Here is a 12,929-nt window from a genome sequence, read left to right as displayed (position 1 = left end):
AAAAGGCTTGTACTGATGCAAAGGCGCACGACAGTATTAAGAATATATGATCAAACAGTTATTTTTTATAAATTCGTGAAGTGGTATTTTGGCCAAGGGAAATAATTTTAATCACCCACACAGACGTTTTCCTTATGATTCATCTTAAAAGAATTGTTAAATCAAATCACGGGGATAATACAATTAATTGAAGGTAAATTAAAAGCGTCCCTGTGATAATATCCCTTTAGCTCAGCCGATAAAAAAAGAAAACAGGTTAATGGTTTTTTTTTGTTTAAACTTTGCAGCCTTTTTGTTTAGTTTAAACGTTATAAGGTGTCTAAAGGGTGATGGAAGTTATTTATCTCAACGAGGAAAATGGGGAATCAAACGCAATTTCGACTGTACATGTGAATATTACTTAGTGCGCATCGACAGGCGCCTACAGTAGGTTTGCAATTACAGCGTTTGAAATTTTCAGTAAGTACCAATATGATATAGAATAATATCAGCCTCGGCGCTGGATTAACTGAAAACTGCCATTTTGCCGGCTCTTTTCATACCTCTAATATTTCACGTTGTCGGTTCAACGGCGTCGAGTTGTGAAGAAAGAAGTTTTGAAAACCCCCTTTAAAATCACATCACAACCTCCCCTGGCTGCAGTTCCGTTTAAAAGAATGTAAGTAGCCTCACGGATAATTAAAACGCAGAGGAAGCGATTGCTTTTCGAGATTAAGCATCCACATAATTCTTAACAGTTTGTACAAATACGGGAAATGTTTCGAGCAAGATTTTGTCTTCAGCTCTGGATAAATGCATTGCCAAGGTTACGCAACGTAATTGTGGTAGCCAGATAAGGTATATTCTAATGTCGTTAAAATAATACGTGAAGCAGGTGAATGGTATCGATGAAAGACTTCAACCCCCCAAACCTCAATACTCCATGAAAAACTTGGAATGACCACTACCTGTGAACTATACAGTATATGCAGAGATGTCTTTTGAAGCCCGTACTAAATAAAATGTTCTCTTTTATGAATCGGCTTCCAAGAGCTAGAATCACAAAACCGTATTGTAATTTTACACTTTAGGTTTTTGTAAATATTTAATTTAGAGGTCGTATGGTTCGTCGTTTCCGCTGGTTTCAGTGTTCAGTTCCGTGACTCGACACAGCCTAATAGAGAAATCTCGCTCGCTTTGAGAAGACAGTTGTAAAAGCTCACTCTTAGGTGCTTAATGTCGTTCGTTTTCAGTGAGACGCAGAACTAAGGTACAACCTGTTTTTTTTTACTATTATTCAAGTGCACTTAAAGTATGAATTGGCAGTAGTTTAAGTCACTATAAATCAGCCAGCGGCTGTGGTTCATTTCACAGTCCTTCACATGAGATGCTAAGCGAGTTCTTGTCTAACATATGGGTGCTGTTCATTCTGAAGCCTTTTTTTCTCCGTGGAAGTTATCTGGGAACTACTGTACATCCGTCTGACTTGGTCAGATTCAAACGTGTCAGGAAAACACCTTGCCCAAATACAGAATGACTCTCCCAAGTCGGGCCTTTCTTTTTCAACATGTACAGTACTTGCTTCTAAGGGCTGCTAATTAGTTGTTCTTCTTTAGAAGTCCATGTTGCAAAGCCTGGAACATTTTAAAATAATACAGTCAGTAATAATAAACGTCAGCATTGGTCATCCAGTATTTTTGTAAAATGCATTTGCCATTTATTCTGTGTTTACAGTATTTAGGCGTAATCAGCAGTCTGAAGGAGAGTTTATTACTACCATCTGTGTGCATAATGGTTTTGGTGGATAACACTCTGGACTTCTCAACACAATGGTTTTATCATTAAGTGTTACTTTATCTACATTAAAAATAACATAAATTTTAAGAAAGAAAGTTTATTTTTGTCTTTTTTTTCAAGGAACCCTTATGACCAGAATCCATAGTTTGAAATGTAAGAAATTCCTGACCTTTTTTGTGGGCTGAAATGTTTAAAACTCACCCTGAGGTTATTTTAATAGAATTTTAAACACAGATTAGGCAAACAAACAAACAATCCAACACTTTTGCTCTTCAATTTTCCTACAACGAGAGCATTTGCTTTCTTTTTATTACATAATTGATTTAAACTCGGCAATTTTAATTGATATATGCTGCGCGATCAGGAATCGCCAATCACTTTGGCTTAGAGCGCTGATCCTGTACCCACACGGCTGACCTATCTGTGGAGCTCCAAAGTATTTTACGCTCTGGGAGCCGCGCAGTGCTGTTGGGGACTTGCAGCGCCGGTTGGAGGAGTGCACAAGCAGAGCAGCTGCCGCGCTCGCACCCGGCAAGCCTGCAGGGGGCGCTGTTTCTGAGGACGCTGAAAGATCCCTGGCCAGCTAATGTCTACCCAAACCCCGAGCACGGTCAGACCCGTAATATACAGTGCATCACCCAAGTTCACGTTGAGCTCAACAATCCAGACAGGTGGAGCAGTTCACAAGCTCAATTATTTGCTTTATTATGCTGAAATATAGGTGGATACATGCCCACGGAGTCAGTGCTGACCACTAGTGGTAAGATAAGAAAGTTCTTATTATACTGTATATTCACAAGCGTTAAATTGCATCGTCATACCGTAGTAAAGTACAGCAACTAAACTCCTATATCATTTGCTTACATTAGTAATACTGTTCACTGTGTAACTGTTGTATTTCAACATGGGGCAACAGCATGCATTTTATTTTATTTTTGAAACCTATACATGTTCAAACAATGAAAAGCTGAGTTACAAAAATATAGTTATTAATATTTTTAAATATGGATATTCATTTAAATACAACCTGCTGTTTAAATAGAGCCCACCCTTTTACCTGGAGAATGCATAATTTTCTTGGCACTTATCACGTTAATTTGACTGGCTAGCTAAACTTGTTTTTAGCTGTGTTAGGGTTTCAATGAGCTGCATAGCAAAGGCTTTAAATTGAATTTTACCATTTCTGCTTGGAGATCTGTATGCCATGTGTTTCTACTAGTTTTACTCCTGTAATATATTGCTAGTACCTGCATATATGAAGACATATTTACTATCAGGGGTTTTGGATGAGATTTGAGGATGATTATAATGAAAGGCTGCACAGTGATACATTGGTCCTCTTGTTGTTTACAGTGGTGAATATGTTCGTATACCTGTGTTTAATGTGAGTGTTCTTGATTAGATTGATGTTGAACCTCAGAGGTATTGATTTCTATCCGCTTTGAACAATTCCTTGAGCACACTGACTGTCTGAGACTGGAGCCCTGTGTACAGTAAATGTTTTGAAATATATAATGACATGCCTTTTGACACTTGTCCTTACAGACAAACCATAAAATGAGGTAATACATCACAAGCAAACTCCAGCTTTGCAAGTTCATTTTGTAGGAAGTCTACCGAATGACAGGGGATTTAAGGTCAGTCATTACCTGGTTGTTCAATTTTTCCCTCTTGAAATCAAACCCAAGAGCTAAGTCTTGCAATGGTCCAGATCCTGACCCAATTCCATACTGTATTACATAATGAAGTTCTTGCTTGAGTTTCAGGGCTTGCGTAAAAAAAAATTGTGATCATTTTCTGCTTTTATGCAGCCTGCATCAGTCCCGTACTTCTCATGTAAATGAACTTTGTGGTGTGAACAGCTGAGATGTGCACTATGAGAATGATTCTAATGCCGCGTTTGGCCCTTGTATTTCATAGCTAAGCCAAAACAGAACGGCCAGGCTTAATTTCCCTTTTTCATTGTGAGCAGTGACAGAAAGAGCGATCATGCACTGTAAAATGGAAGTCATGTGAAAAATCTTTTTTGCGTCCCTTAAATCCATCATGCTTTAAAAATAGGCAAGATAGCATTTTGCATAATTTATTTCAAGAGAGACAATTGATAGTGTGACACACTTTTCTCATTGTACACTCTGCTGTTGAGCTATTTGTTTATACGATGTCTACTTCACATTATGCATTATACTGTACATTGAGTGATTATTATTTTCCAATGAAATGTCAGTGAATATTCATTGTGTCTTTTGTAATCTCTCAGAGGTTATTATATGAGCCTAGACCATCAAAAGAGACTGCTATGTTTTTATGATATGATAAAATCATTTCTTTTATAGAAAATGAAGAGTTGGATATATACTAAGTCTAGAAAATAGTATACAGTAAATGCTTTTGCAATGCAAAGTACCTTTTTACAACAGTACCTTATCAAATTTCAAATAAACCTTCTTAGATATTAAGTATTTTTTTATCATTAGCACCATTTTGACATCTAAAATGGAATGATCACCATTTTTTTTCTAAAAAAACAAATAAACTGTATCTTCATATATAAAAATCCAATTTAGCATTTGTTTTTGTTCTGTACTTACCTAAGCACGAGTTGCACTATTTTTATTGGAACCTAATTTAGAAAAAAAATGTTCTACTGTAAGATGGAAGGGGAATTTTTTAATGTTTAGTGATAAAAGTTACAGCTCTAAAAAAAAGACATATTTTAAATTATCAGTAGTTAGTATTGCATGCATAGGATAATGCATACCCTAGAAAGCAGGAGTTTATTTCTCAATGCTTGAACTGAATGCATGTAAAATGCTTGCACAAGATTGTAGTGCTCTGTTTTGCTTTGGTGAGAGTCATTACTGTCACTAACCTTAGCCTGCACACACTACATTAACACTGAATGTGGTCACAGAGCACATCCTGCCGCTGGTACTTTGGGATTAACATTGCGGACCATTAAGAAATCAAGAGGACTGTACAGTCTCGGGTAGAGTGGAGAACCCCGTTGTTGTGCTTACATAACACACCGTTGTAACCTGCTGATGTTCAGTGCTACAATGAGTAAAACTGGGTAGCAGCTGTGGGAAAAAAAATGATGATGTACGGTGCGGTCTGAAACTGGGGCACATGAAAAATTCAATACAGGCTGGAGGTCATGGATTTGTACCTGTTGTAGTATTTAAAAACATCTGCTGTATGAAATCATCTGCTGCTCGAAATACTCCTTACATCCTGTAGTTTTCTGTATTCTTATCTGCTCATCTGACTTTACAAATGAATATACGTTCAACACTGCTCTTAAGAATCGGTGCTGTTTAACTAGGTGGAATATAGAAGCTCCCTAGGAGATTTATCTTATTCCAAGATATTACTATTGTAGGAGTTGTTTTAAACCTTGTAGAACTGCTTTGAAGTAGTAATTCTGTTACTTTTTATTATGGAGATATGGTATCAATTCATCACTAGGAATTGATTTTTTATTCGTCGTTTGAAATTTATTTCGGCAGAAGGCTATTATACTTCATCTTTTTTCTTTTTTCTTTGAAAAATAGCCAATCGATTTGTTCTGTTATTGCGGAGCTGCGGTATAAAATCAGATGGCACTCATTTCATTTGCAGCCATAAAATGTTTATCTCCTGTGCAATCGATAAGCCTCAGCATGAAAAATTAATCAAGCACTTTTGTTCACAAGCAAAATTCAAAAAGAAACAACCTGCTGTAAATAGAAACAAAGGAGGCTTAACAACAGACATCTTTCAGAGCTGTAGAAAATAAGGAAAATGCTTATTTTTAATGTATTTTTAATTCTGCTTTATCATTATTATCAGCCTTATAATAGTAGTTCTTGGAGTTTCTGACATGTTGTGCAGCTCTAAATTTTGTTTTCAGGGCTTTATGAAGAACTGTCTCTTTTTGTAAACCTGTACTGAAGAGAGCAGCTTTTTTGTACTAGTCAGTTTTTCTTGCAGCTTTAAAGCTATTGTGCATTGGGATTAATCTGCAGGTTTTTAATCTGCCCCTAGAAGCTATTATGGTTTCAGTCTTTTTTTTTAACTTTCATTTGCGGCTGAAGTTTGATGCAAATCTGATTCAGTATTGTTTCATTCATCCCTGTCAGGCAGCCGTTTCAGGGTCATGTGATTAGATTTAAATTAGAACCCTTGGTTGTAGACTGGGATGCCAGCATTGCCTGTGAACAGCCTTCCAGATACTGCGCTATGGTGAGGCTCTATTATTCTGGTAGACGTACTTCCCAAATGAACTCCATCAAAGCAGTCAGTGTTGCATTGTACTGTATGTCACATTCCATATTTATGGATGTCAGTTTGTCGGAGTGCATTATATAAGAAGAACTATCTGAAGCAAAATGGCATATCTGTCCTGGCAAATATTAAATAACTGCATTTGTCTGGTCTGCTTTTAAATATTAAGATGTGCATTTTTTTGGTGGAGCAGTGGTTAACCTGAATTTATTAATGATTTTATCTTTTTTGCATTTAGAAAGATACTGTATGACTCACCAGCCAGGTTTGTTTTTATGGTAGGATTCGGGGATTAAATACAGTTTTAAAGATAAGCTGTAAATAACTGAAGATGTTCCCTGTGTGCAGGTTTAGACTTCACTAGCAGACATAAAGTGGTGGAGCACTGTCAAACGTCAATAACCACAGAGTACCTCATGTTTTACACAGAAACTATAATATGTCCTGATTCTTGATAGTTCACTTTTAGTGCCTGCTACACCTGCCTCTGTTCTTTGTGCATTTTAATTTGCCAGTTTAATTGGAACAAGATACAGTGGCGGCAGTTTCAGTAACAATCTGTTATCTGTTATCAGCTAAGTACGTCCCCTGGTAAAGTATCATACCATATACCAAATAAACAATTAGAAATGTTTTCAATATGGAGCACCTTATATACAGTATACTTCTTTAAGAGCCTAATTTGTGATAATAATAACTGTTCTAAATATAGAAGATTTCTTTTTGTGCTACTTGATTTTTTCAACAAGACAGTAACAAGGTATTACAATTTCATGAGCAACGTCTAGTTCTTAGGTTTGGAATTGATGTGAAACACTTAACATTTGCTTGAAGCCGTGCATGATAAACAGAATGCCTCCAATTTCCTTTTGGGCTGGAATCTGAGTAAATTAATCTAGCTAAATTAAATTTACCCCACCGTTGTGTGAAGAGCTGGGCTCCACTGTCGCGAACAGTTAAAGAGTTCGAGAGCACAGCAAACAACCTTCTTGTCATTTCTTCAAGAGCTATGCTTCATTTTAAATTGAACACATGGGCACACGACTCCAGGTCTGGAGAGCCTGGAGGTTTTAAGGTATTCTGTCTACCTGAGCTGTTAATTACCTGATTGAACTCGTTATTTACTTTATCAGACAAGTTGAAGGCTCTACTTCTTGTTGAGAAGCTGCAGATTTAAAGAGATCTAGGAAACATACTGGACATCAGCTCTGTCCAGGACTGGACTGGAGTGTCCCTGATTAAGCACCCAGAATATTCTGACTAATTGAACAGCTCTCTGTGAATCCAGTATTCTAATGATAAGGCTTCTTTCTGAAAAGTACAAATGCGAAACTAAATGCAATTGAGAAATATCTGGAATTTGGTATTCAGATGAATAGACGAAACTATTCAGCAGTTACAACAGGCAAAAAGCTGTTGGTCCTCACAAAAGAACTGCAGCATGACCAAAGGCAGAAGCAAAAACCTTACAAGATGGATTTTTGTATTGTCTGCATTTTTTTGTTTCAAACCACGTTTTCTTTTCCATGGTTTTATTGTTTAAACATTGTGACAAAGAGATATCCACACAAGCCTAAGTCCTCTCTCCTCTATTTTATTATCATTAATAATAATGGCATAAGGATTATATTACAGTGCTGCTTTTACGGTAAATGTTTTTTATGTTTAGGCATACAGTTTTAATAATGAAGTTATTAAACTTTAATAAACAGTTACAGATAAGTTATTTAAATATAACCATAAGATGATTGTTTCTCAATATATTATGTTATGTTGAGAAGCTACTGGAAAATGTTGCTGCATTTTGTATGATCTTCATGCAATTCTTTAATTCTGCTTTCTAACATCTTTATTAACCACATACATTTATGTATAAAAGCATTATCTATCCAGGTGCTCATACTGTACATGTTGCTGATAATGTGGAAGTCCAGATAGCACGTTAGGTGTGAGGTGTACTGTATGGATAGATTGGGGAAAAAATCAATATTTGTAATTTGTTTCAGGTCTGTACAGTTTAGTTTTAACCACCCATTTGGAAGCAGCGGTGACTGGAAACAGAATGTTTTTTCACAGGATTTTGTGTAAAATGGAAAATGAATCTGTTACTGACGGCATGTTTTTTGAAAAAGTGAGCAGAAATTACTCCATCTTAAATTCTCTGGTGAACATTACAGGACTTAAAGCTGCATATTTCTGCTTAATCCACATTGCTGTTCCTCTGACGTCTTCCAGAAGAAATAAATGATTTTATTTTTGTCTGCAACTGTTGTGATTTAATTATCTAAATAAGACAAATCCTCATGCTTATAATCCTCTCACATTCAAACTGAGCTAGAATAATTTTATAGAAAGGTGGGGTTAGGAGAAAGCACTCCTGCAATTTGTAATCACATTGAGGTGCTAAAATAATAAATTTGTTTCTGTTGAAGTGAATGGAAGACTGTTGTTAAACAGCTGCTTTTCTATTAAAACAGGATTTAGTAACTACAATATACATAATGCACTGTCAGGTTTGTGAAGTGTTTCAGATTCTTAAATGGCCCTGAAATGGACTGCTCTGCAAATTGCATGTCCTGGTATTTTATAAAATGAGACAGCCTAAGGGTACAGTACAACATGATAATACCATTATTATTATCAGAAGCATGCTTATTTGATTACATATTTTTTTTCCTGCATATATTAGTTTAAAGTATTTGTGTGTGATTCATAATCCTCACAGTGTTTCATAGAAGGAAATTTAAACTCTGCGTTTGAGCATTTTTAATGAAAATGTTAAAAGATACTTTCAGTCTGTGTGGCATGGTGTCACAGTCATTAGCATAGCTGCCTTGCAGCACTGGGGCTCTGGGGTGCTACCTGTGTGGTTTGTATGTTCTCCCCTTCTTTGTGAGCGTTTCCTCCGGCTGTACTGGTTTCCTCCTCCAGTCTAAAAACGTACTGGTAGGTTATTTGGCTTCTGGGAAAGCTGGCCCTAGCCGAGGTGTGAGTCTGTGTGTCTGCCCTGTGATGGATTGGTGTCCTGTGTACCCCACCTAGTGCCCGTTGATTGCGTGTTGGAAAATGCCTGGATGGATAAACGCACCGTCTGCAACCAAACCTTTATCTCCAGCCCCCTTTCTTGTCTCAGCACCTACTTGTGTTGATGTATACTGTAAATACAGTTCCCTGAAGAAAACAAGGACAGTTTTGAACAGACACATTCTTTCTTTTCCTTGCTGTGTGCACCTAACACAAAATGACAAAATGATGCAGTAACATTACAGATTGATCCAAACTATTACCCTGTCATCTCTGAAGACCCTTTCCTAAGGGACCTTTGTCCAGAGAATTTTCTTCCATTTATCAGCAATGTCTAATAAGTTGTTAGCTTTTGTGTTTATTTTATACCTTTTTATGATGTTTTCTTTAAAATAATCCACCCATCCTTTTTCTAACCACTTCTTCCAATTCAGGGTTGTTGGGAGGGTGGGACCTATCCCAGCAAGCAATGGGCACAGGGCAGGCTACACTCTGGATGAGATGCCAGCCCATTGCAGTAAAAATAAGACGAGTGTCTGTTAGGTGAATTGTTTTTCTATCTGAAGTTCTAGAACCATTTTAGTTTTGTTCTTGGCTGCAAGTGTTTCTCTAGCCAAAGATAGGCATCAATCATACAACACAGGTAACAGATTTTTAAAAAATGATCTGGCACTTGCTGAAATATATGATTAGATCCTTTATTATACTGAATTCATTTTACACTGAATTCACACTACCTTCCATTTTGATTTAAAGGGCAAGAAGAATTGTGGTAGGCATTTTTAATCCCCTTCATCATTGCTCATGTGTTTAATGTCTCATGACAAGGGGGATGTGAAGTCCTACTTTTGAAATCTTGCATCATTTATTCTGTAGTGTGCTCACTGGCATACATTTCCACATTCTTCTGTCGGCTCGGGCTTCAGAAATGCATCTTAGCTGACCTTTTCTTGAAAACTGGGGATTATTCTGGGTCAGTTTTCCTTAAAGGGCTATGATGTTTTGAATCAAACTGAGAAGGGATTTAGAAAAGAGTTCCCATGGAATAATTCTTCAATTCCCTTATCCTTCTCATGGGAAGGGGCTGCTTGTGATGCCCAGATTATACTCATTCTTAATTCCTCCAAGCCTGCTGTATGTTTAAACTATGCTACTAAAATGTATGTGTTTAGGATATTGTATATACAGGATGTGTTTGTGGAAAAGTATGTTACAGTTTTTATTAAAACAACTGGAATCATTCAACTTTGAGTGGCATCTCACTGTCTGAATTCTAATTTTGGTAACATCCATGGAAGCAGCATTTTAACTTCAAAGGCTCAGAATCTTGCTTTCATTAGAACTATGCTAATCTGCTATTGTACTGTTTGATGAACCAGCCATTTGCGTTGGTGGTAAAGCTGCCAGCAGCAAAGAGGACTCTACCTGCACAACAGCTGAGATCAGAGGGAGCTGTTCTTAGCCCCCTCTGATCAGAGGACTGCCCTGGAGGGGCTGAGATCCTTGCATGGTATTTTAGCTGGCTCCCTGCAGAGACCTAAATGTCTCTCAAATCTGAATCCAATTGCTGCATATCAGAAACATGTTGTAGACATGTTTATAAAGCTTTGAGCCTGCAACCTTGCAGGTGTTGCTGTGAACAATCTAAATTATAGGGGTTTAATTTATCTTTTTTAAAGACGGCAGACGGTGTTTTTATGAGACATTAACCTTATAGGAATATTGGAAATCATTGCTGAAGATTACATTTTGGTAACTGTGTTAAAGTCACACTTTAATGTTATATTAAAGTTTCAGTTTCAGTTTAAACATAATTCACCCAGCCTTCTGCAATTGGTAATGAACGATCACCGCTAAACACAACCTGTCCCTCTGAACAGCATTTCATGCATGGCACGCATTTTGCTGACTTAAGGTTCAGCTCTATTGAAATTGATTTTGTTAACAAGCTGCCCATAAGCTGTTTTTTTAAACATACAGACATACGCAAACAAAATATTAAAATGTATGAGACTTGTTAACTCATCCAGATTATAAATTGAATTTCATTGCCAGTTTTGTAAGATGGCTTTTGAAGGTCAAAAAACCTCTCCAGGATAACCTACAAGATGAGTGTTGTCAGGGATCATGGCTCTGCCAGATCTCTCCACAGTTCTGGAGTTTGTTCAATCAGTGGGTTGAGGTACAGGTAAATATAAGCAAACTGGAATCCCATTCATGATCCCTATTGTAAGCAGTTGACCACTTGTGGGATGAATTTGCACAGCTCTGCAGCATCTTCCTAATGTGCATCAGGTATGTAGCATTTGATGGAATTCAAGATGTGTGAGCAAGAAAATGGAAATATTCCTATTTAGGATGTTGGGAAAAAGAAAGTCTCAGCCCCTTGCTTGCAGTATGGCAATATGTTTTTTTCCATGTATTTTTGTTGTTTTGCATTGCAACAAATCTGTGTTCTTAAAGGCTTTATTTTTAGGTGCTGTCACAGATATACAGCTCATAGTCAGAACTTGAAAAGTTAGAAAGAATCAGCATTGAGGAGAGCATTTCAAACAATAAAAGTAAAATGTACATGTAACTTGTAAAACTTCCAATTTACATCACAAAATAGACAAGGACAGCATCGTGTTCAGAACGAGGCTACAAAACTTCCGGTGACGTATTGTAGCCTTATTACACTGTAAAGAAGAGGACTTGTGAATACGTCTATTTTAATTTAATATTGCTTTCGATTTTGAGATGGTTTTCTCAACAAATACTACTTGTTAACTATGCTTGCAGATCACATTGGAATGTTTCTAAGGCGAAATGTCTGCTGCACAGCCTGTACATATTCACTCGCATATCACATTATATTACTAGTCATTACGGTGACTAGCTGAGCAGGAGGGGACGCATCATATCGTAATTCATGGGAACTTGAACGCGAGTTTGCAATAAGTCAATTTATAGTACTTTCACAAAGTTCTGGATTTTGTGTTTAATTCGAAATCTGTAAAGTCAATTAATTGCTTTTGTTACCGAGATTTAATAACTAGTTTAAGAAGCTGGGACTGCAGTTCCCCTTTAAAATAAATGAAAGCTTACCAGACTAGTCTTACATTAACCCGCGTTCAATAAATTGAACCTTTTAAGGTAAGGTAAGCAAGTTAATCTTCATGACCCGTTCATAGCGGACTATAATCTTCTAATGTTATAATCTTATTTTACTATTAATTCTTAAGCAATTAATCATTTTATTCTTCATCTTCTGCATTATACCTTCTCTGCTTTGTATCTTCCCCGTTTAGTTAAATCACTTTTCTTGTGGCACTGTTACAATACGGTTACCCATGAAATCATGAAACTTTGTTGGAGAAGCCATGTTTATTTATGTACATTGCCTTGCATAAAAAAAAGTAAGCTAATCATCCAGATAATTTCGCCCTAGGCAGGCTAGATTTTTTAGATAAGTATTTAACACACAATTACAGAGTGGCCATTTACAGGCTACAGTACATATTGCAGACCAAAAAACATTGAATTGAAATAGTGGGCTAAGAAAAAGAGGGTTATTAAGGCAACAGCTGATAGAACATTTTTTTGGATGACAGGAAATACAGGGCAGTGAGACATTGATCACAGGAGTGATGTGTAGGCTGTTTAAATATGTAAAATGCTGCAGCATGAAGGCAGTGATCAAAGACTGGTTTATTTCCCATGGTGAAGTGGTCTTGAAAGCCAGATACTCTTTGGAAAAGCTTTCAGTGCTTTGCATTACAGTCTAAAACAATGTATAATTGATTTCATTCTTGTCTTTATATGCCTTTTTATGATCTCCTACATCTTTATGTGTCTTTCTACACCTTTACACTCTCTTAGAT

The 12,929-nt window shown here is 36.8% G+C and overlaps 1 protein-coding gene across 1 annotated transcript in view; it reads left to right on the top strand.

Annotated features, from left to right (window-relative positions):
* The window catches only part of ajap1 (adherens junctions associated protein 1), a 39,241-nt gene that overhangs the window by 1,329 nt on the left and 24,983 nt on the right, over positions 1-12,929 (top strand). The gene's annotated exons all lie outside the window — the stretch shown is intronic.

The sequence above is a fragment of the Atractosteus spatula genome, chromosome 20 (assembly GCF_055471065.1).
Source record: "Atractosteus spatula isolate fAtrSpa1 chromosome 20, fAtrSpa1.hap1, whole genome shotgun sequence".
NCBI lineage: Eukaryota > Metazoa > Chordata > Actinopteri > Semionotiformes > Lepisosteidae > Atractosteus > Atractosteus spatula.
This window is presented reverse-complemented; position numbering and strand designations above follow the sequence as displayed.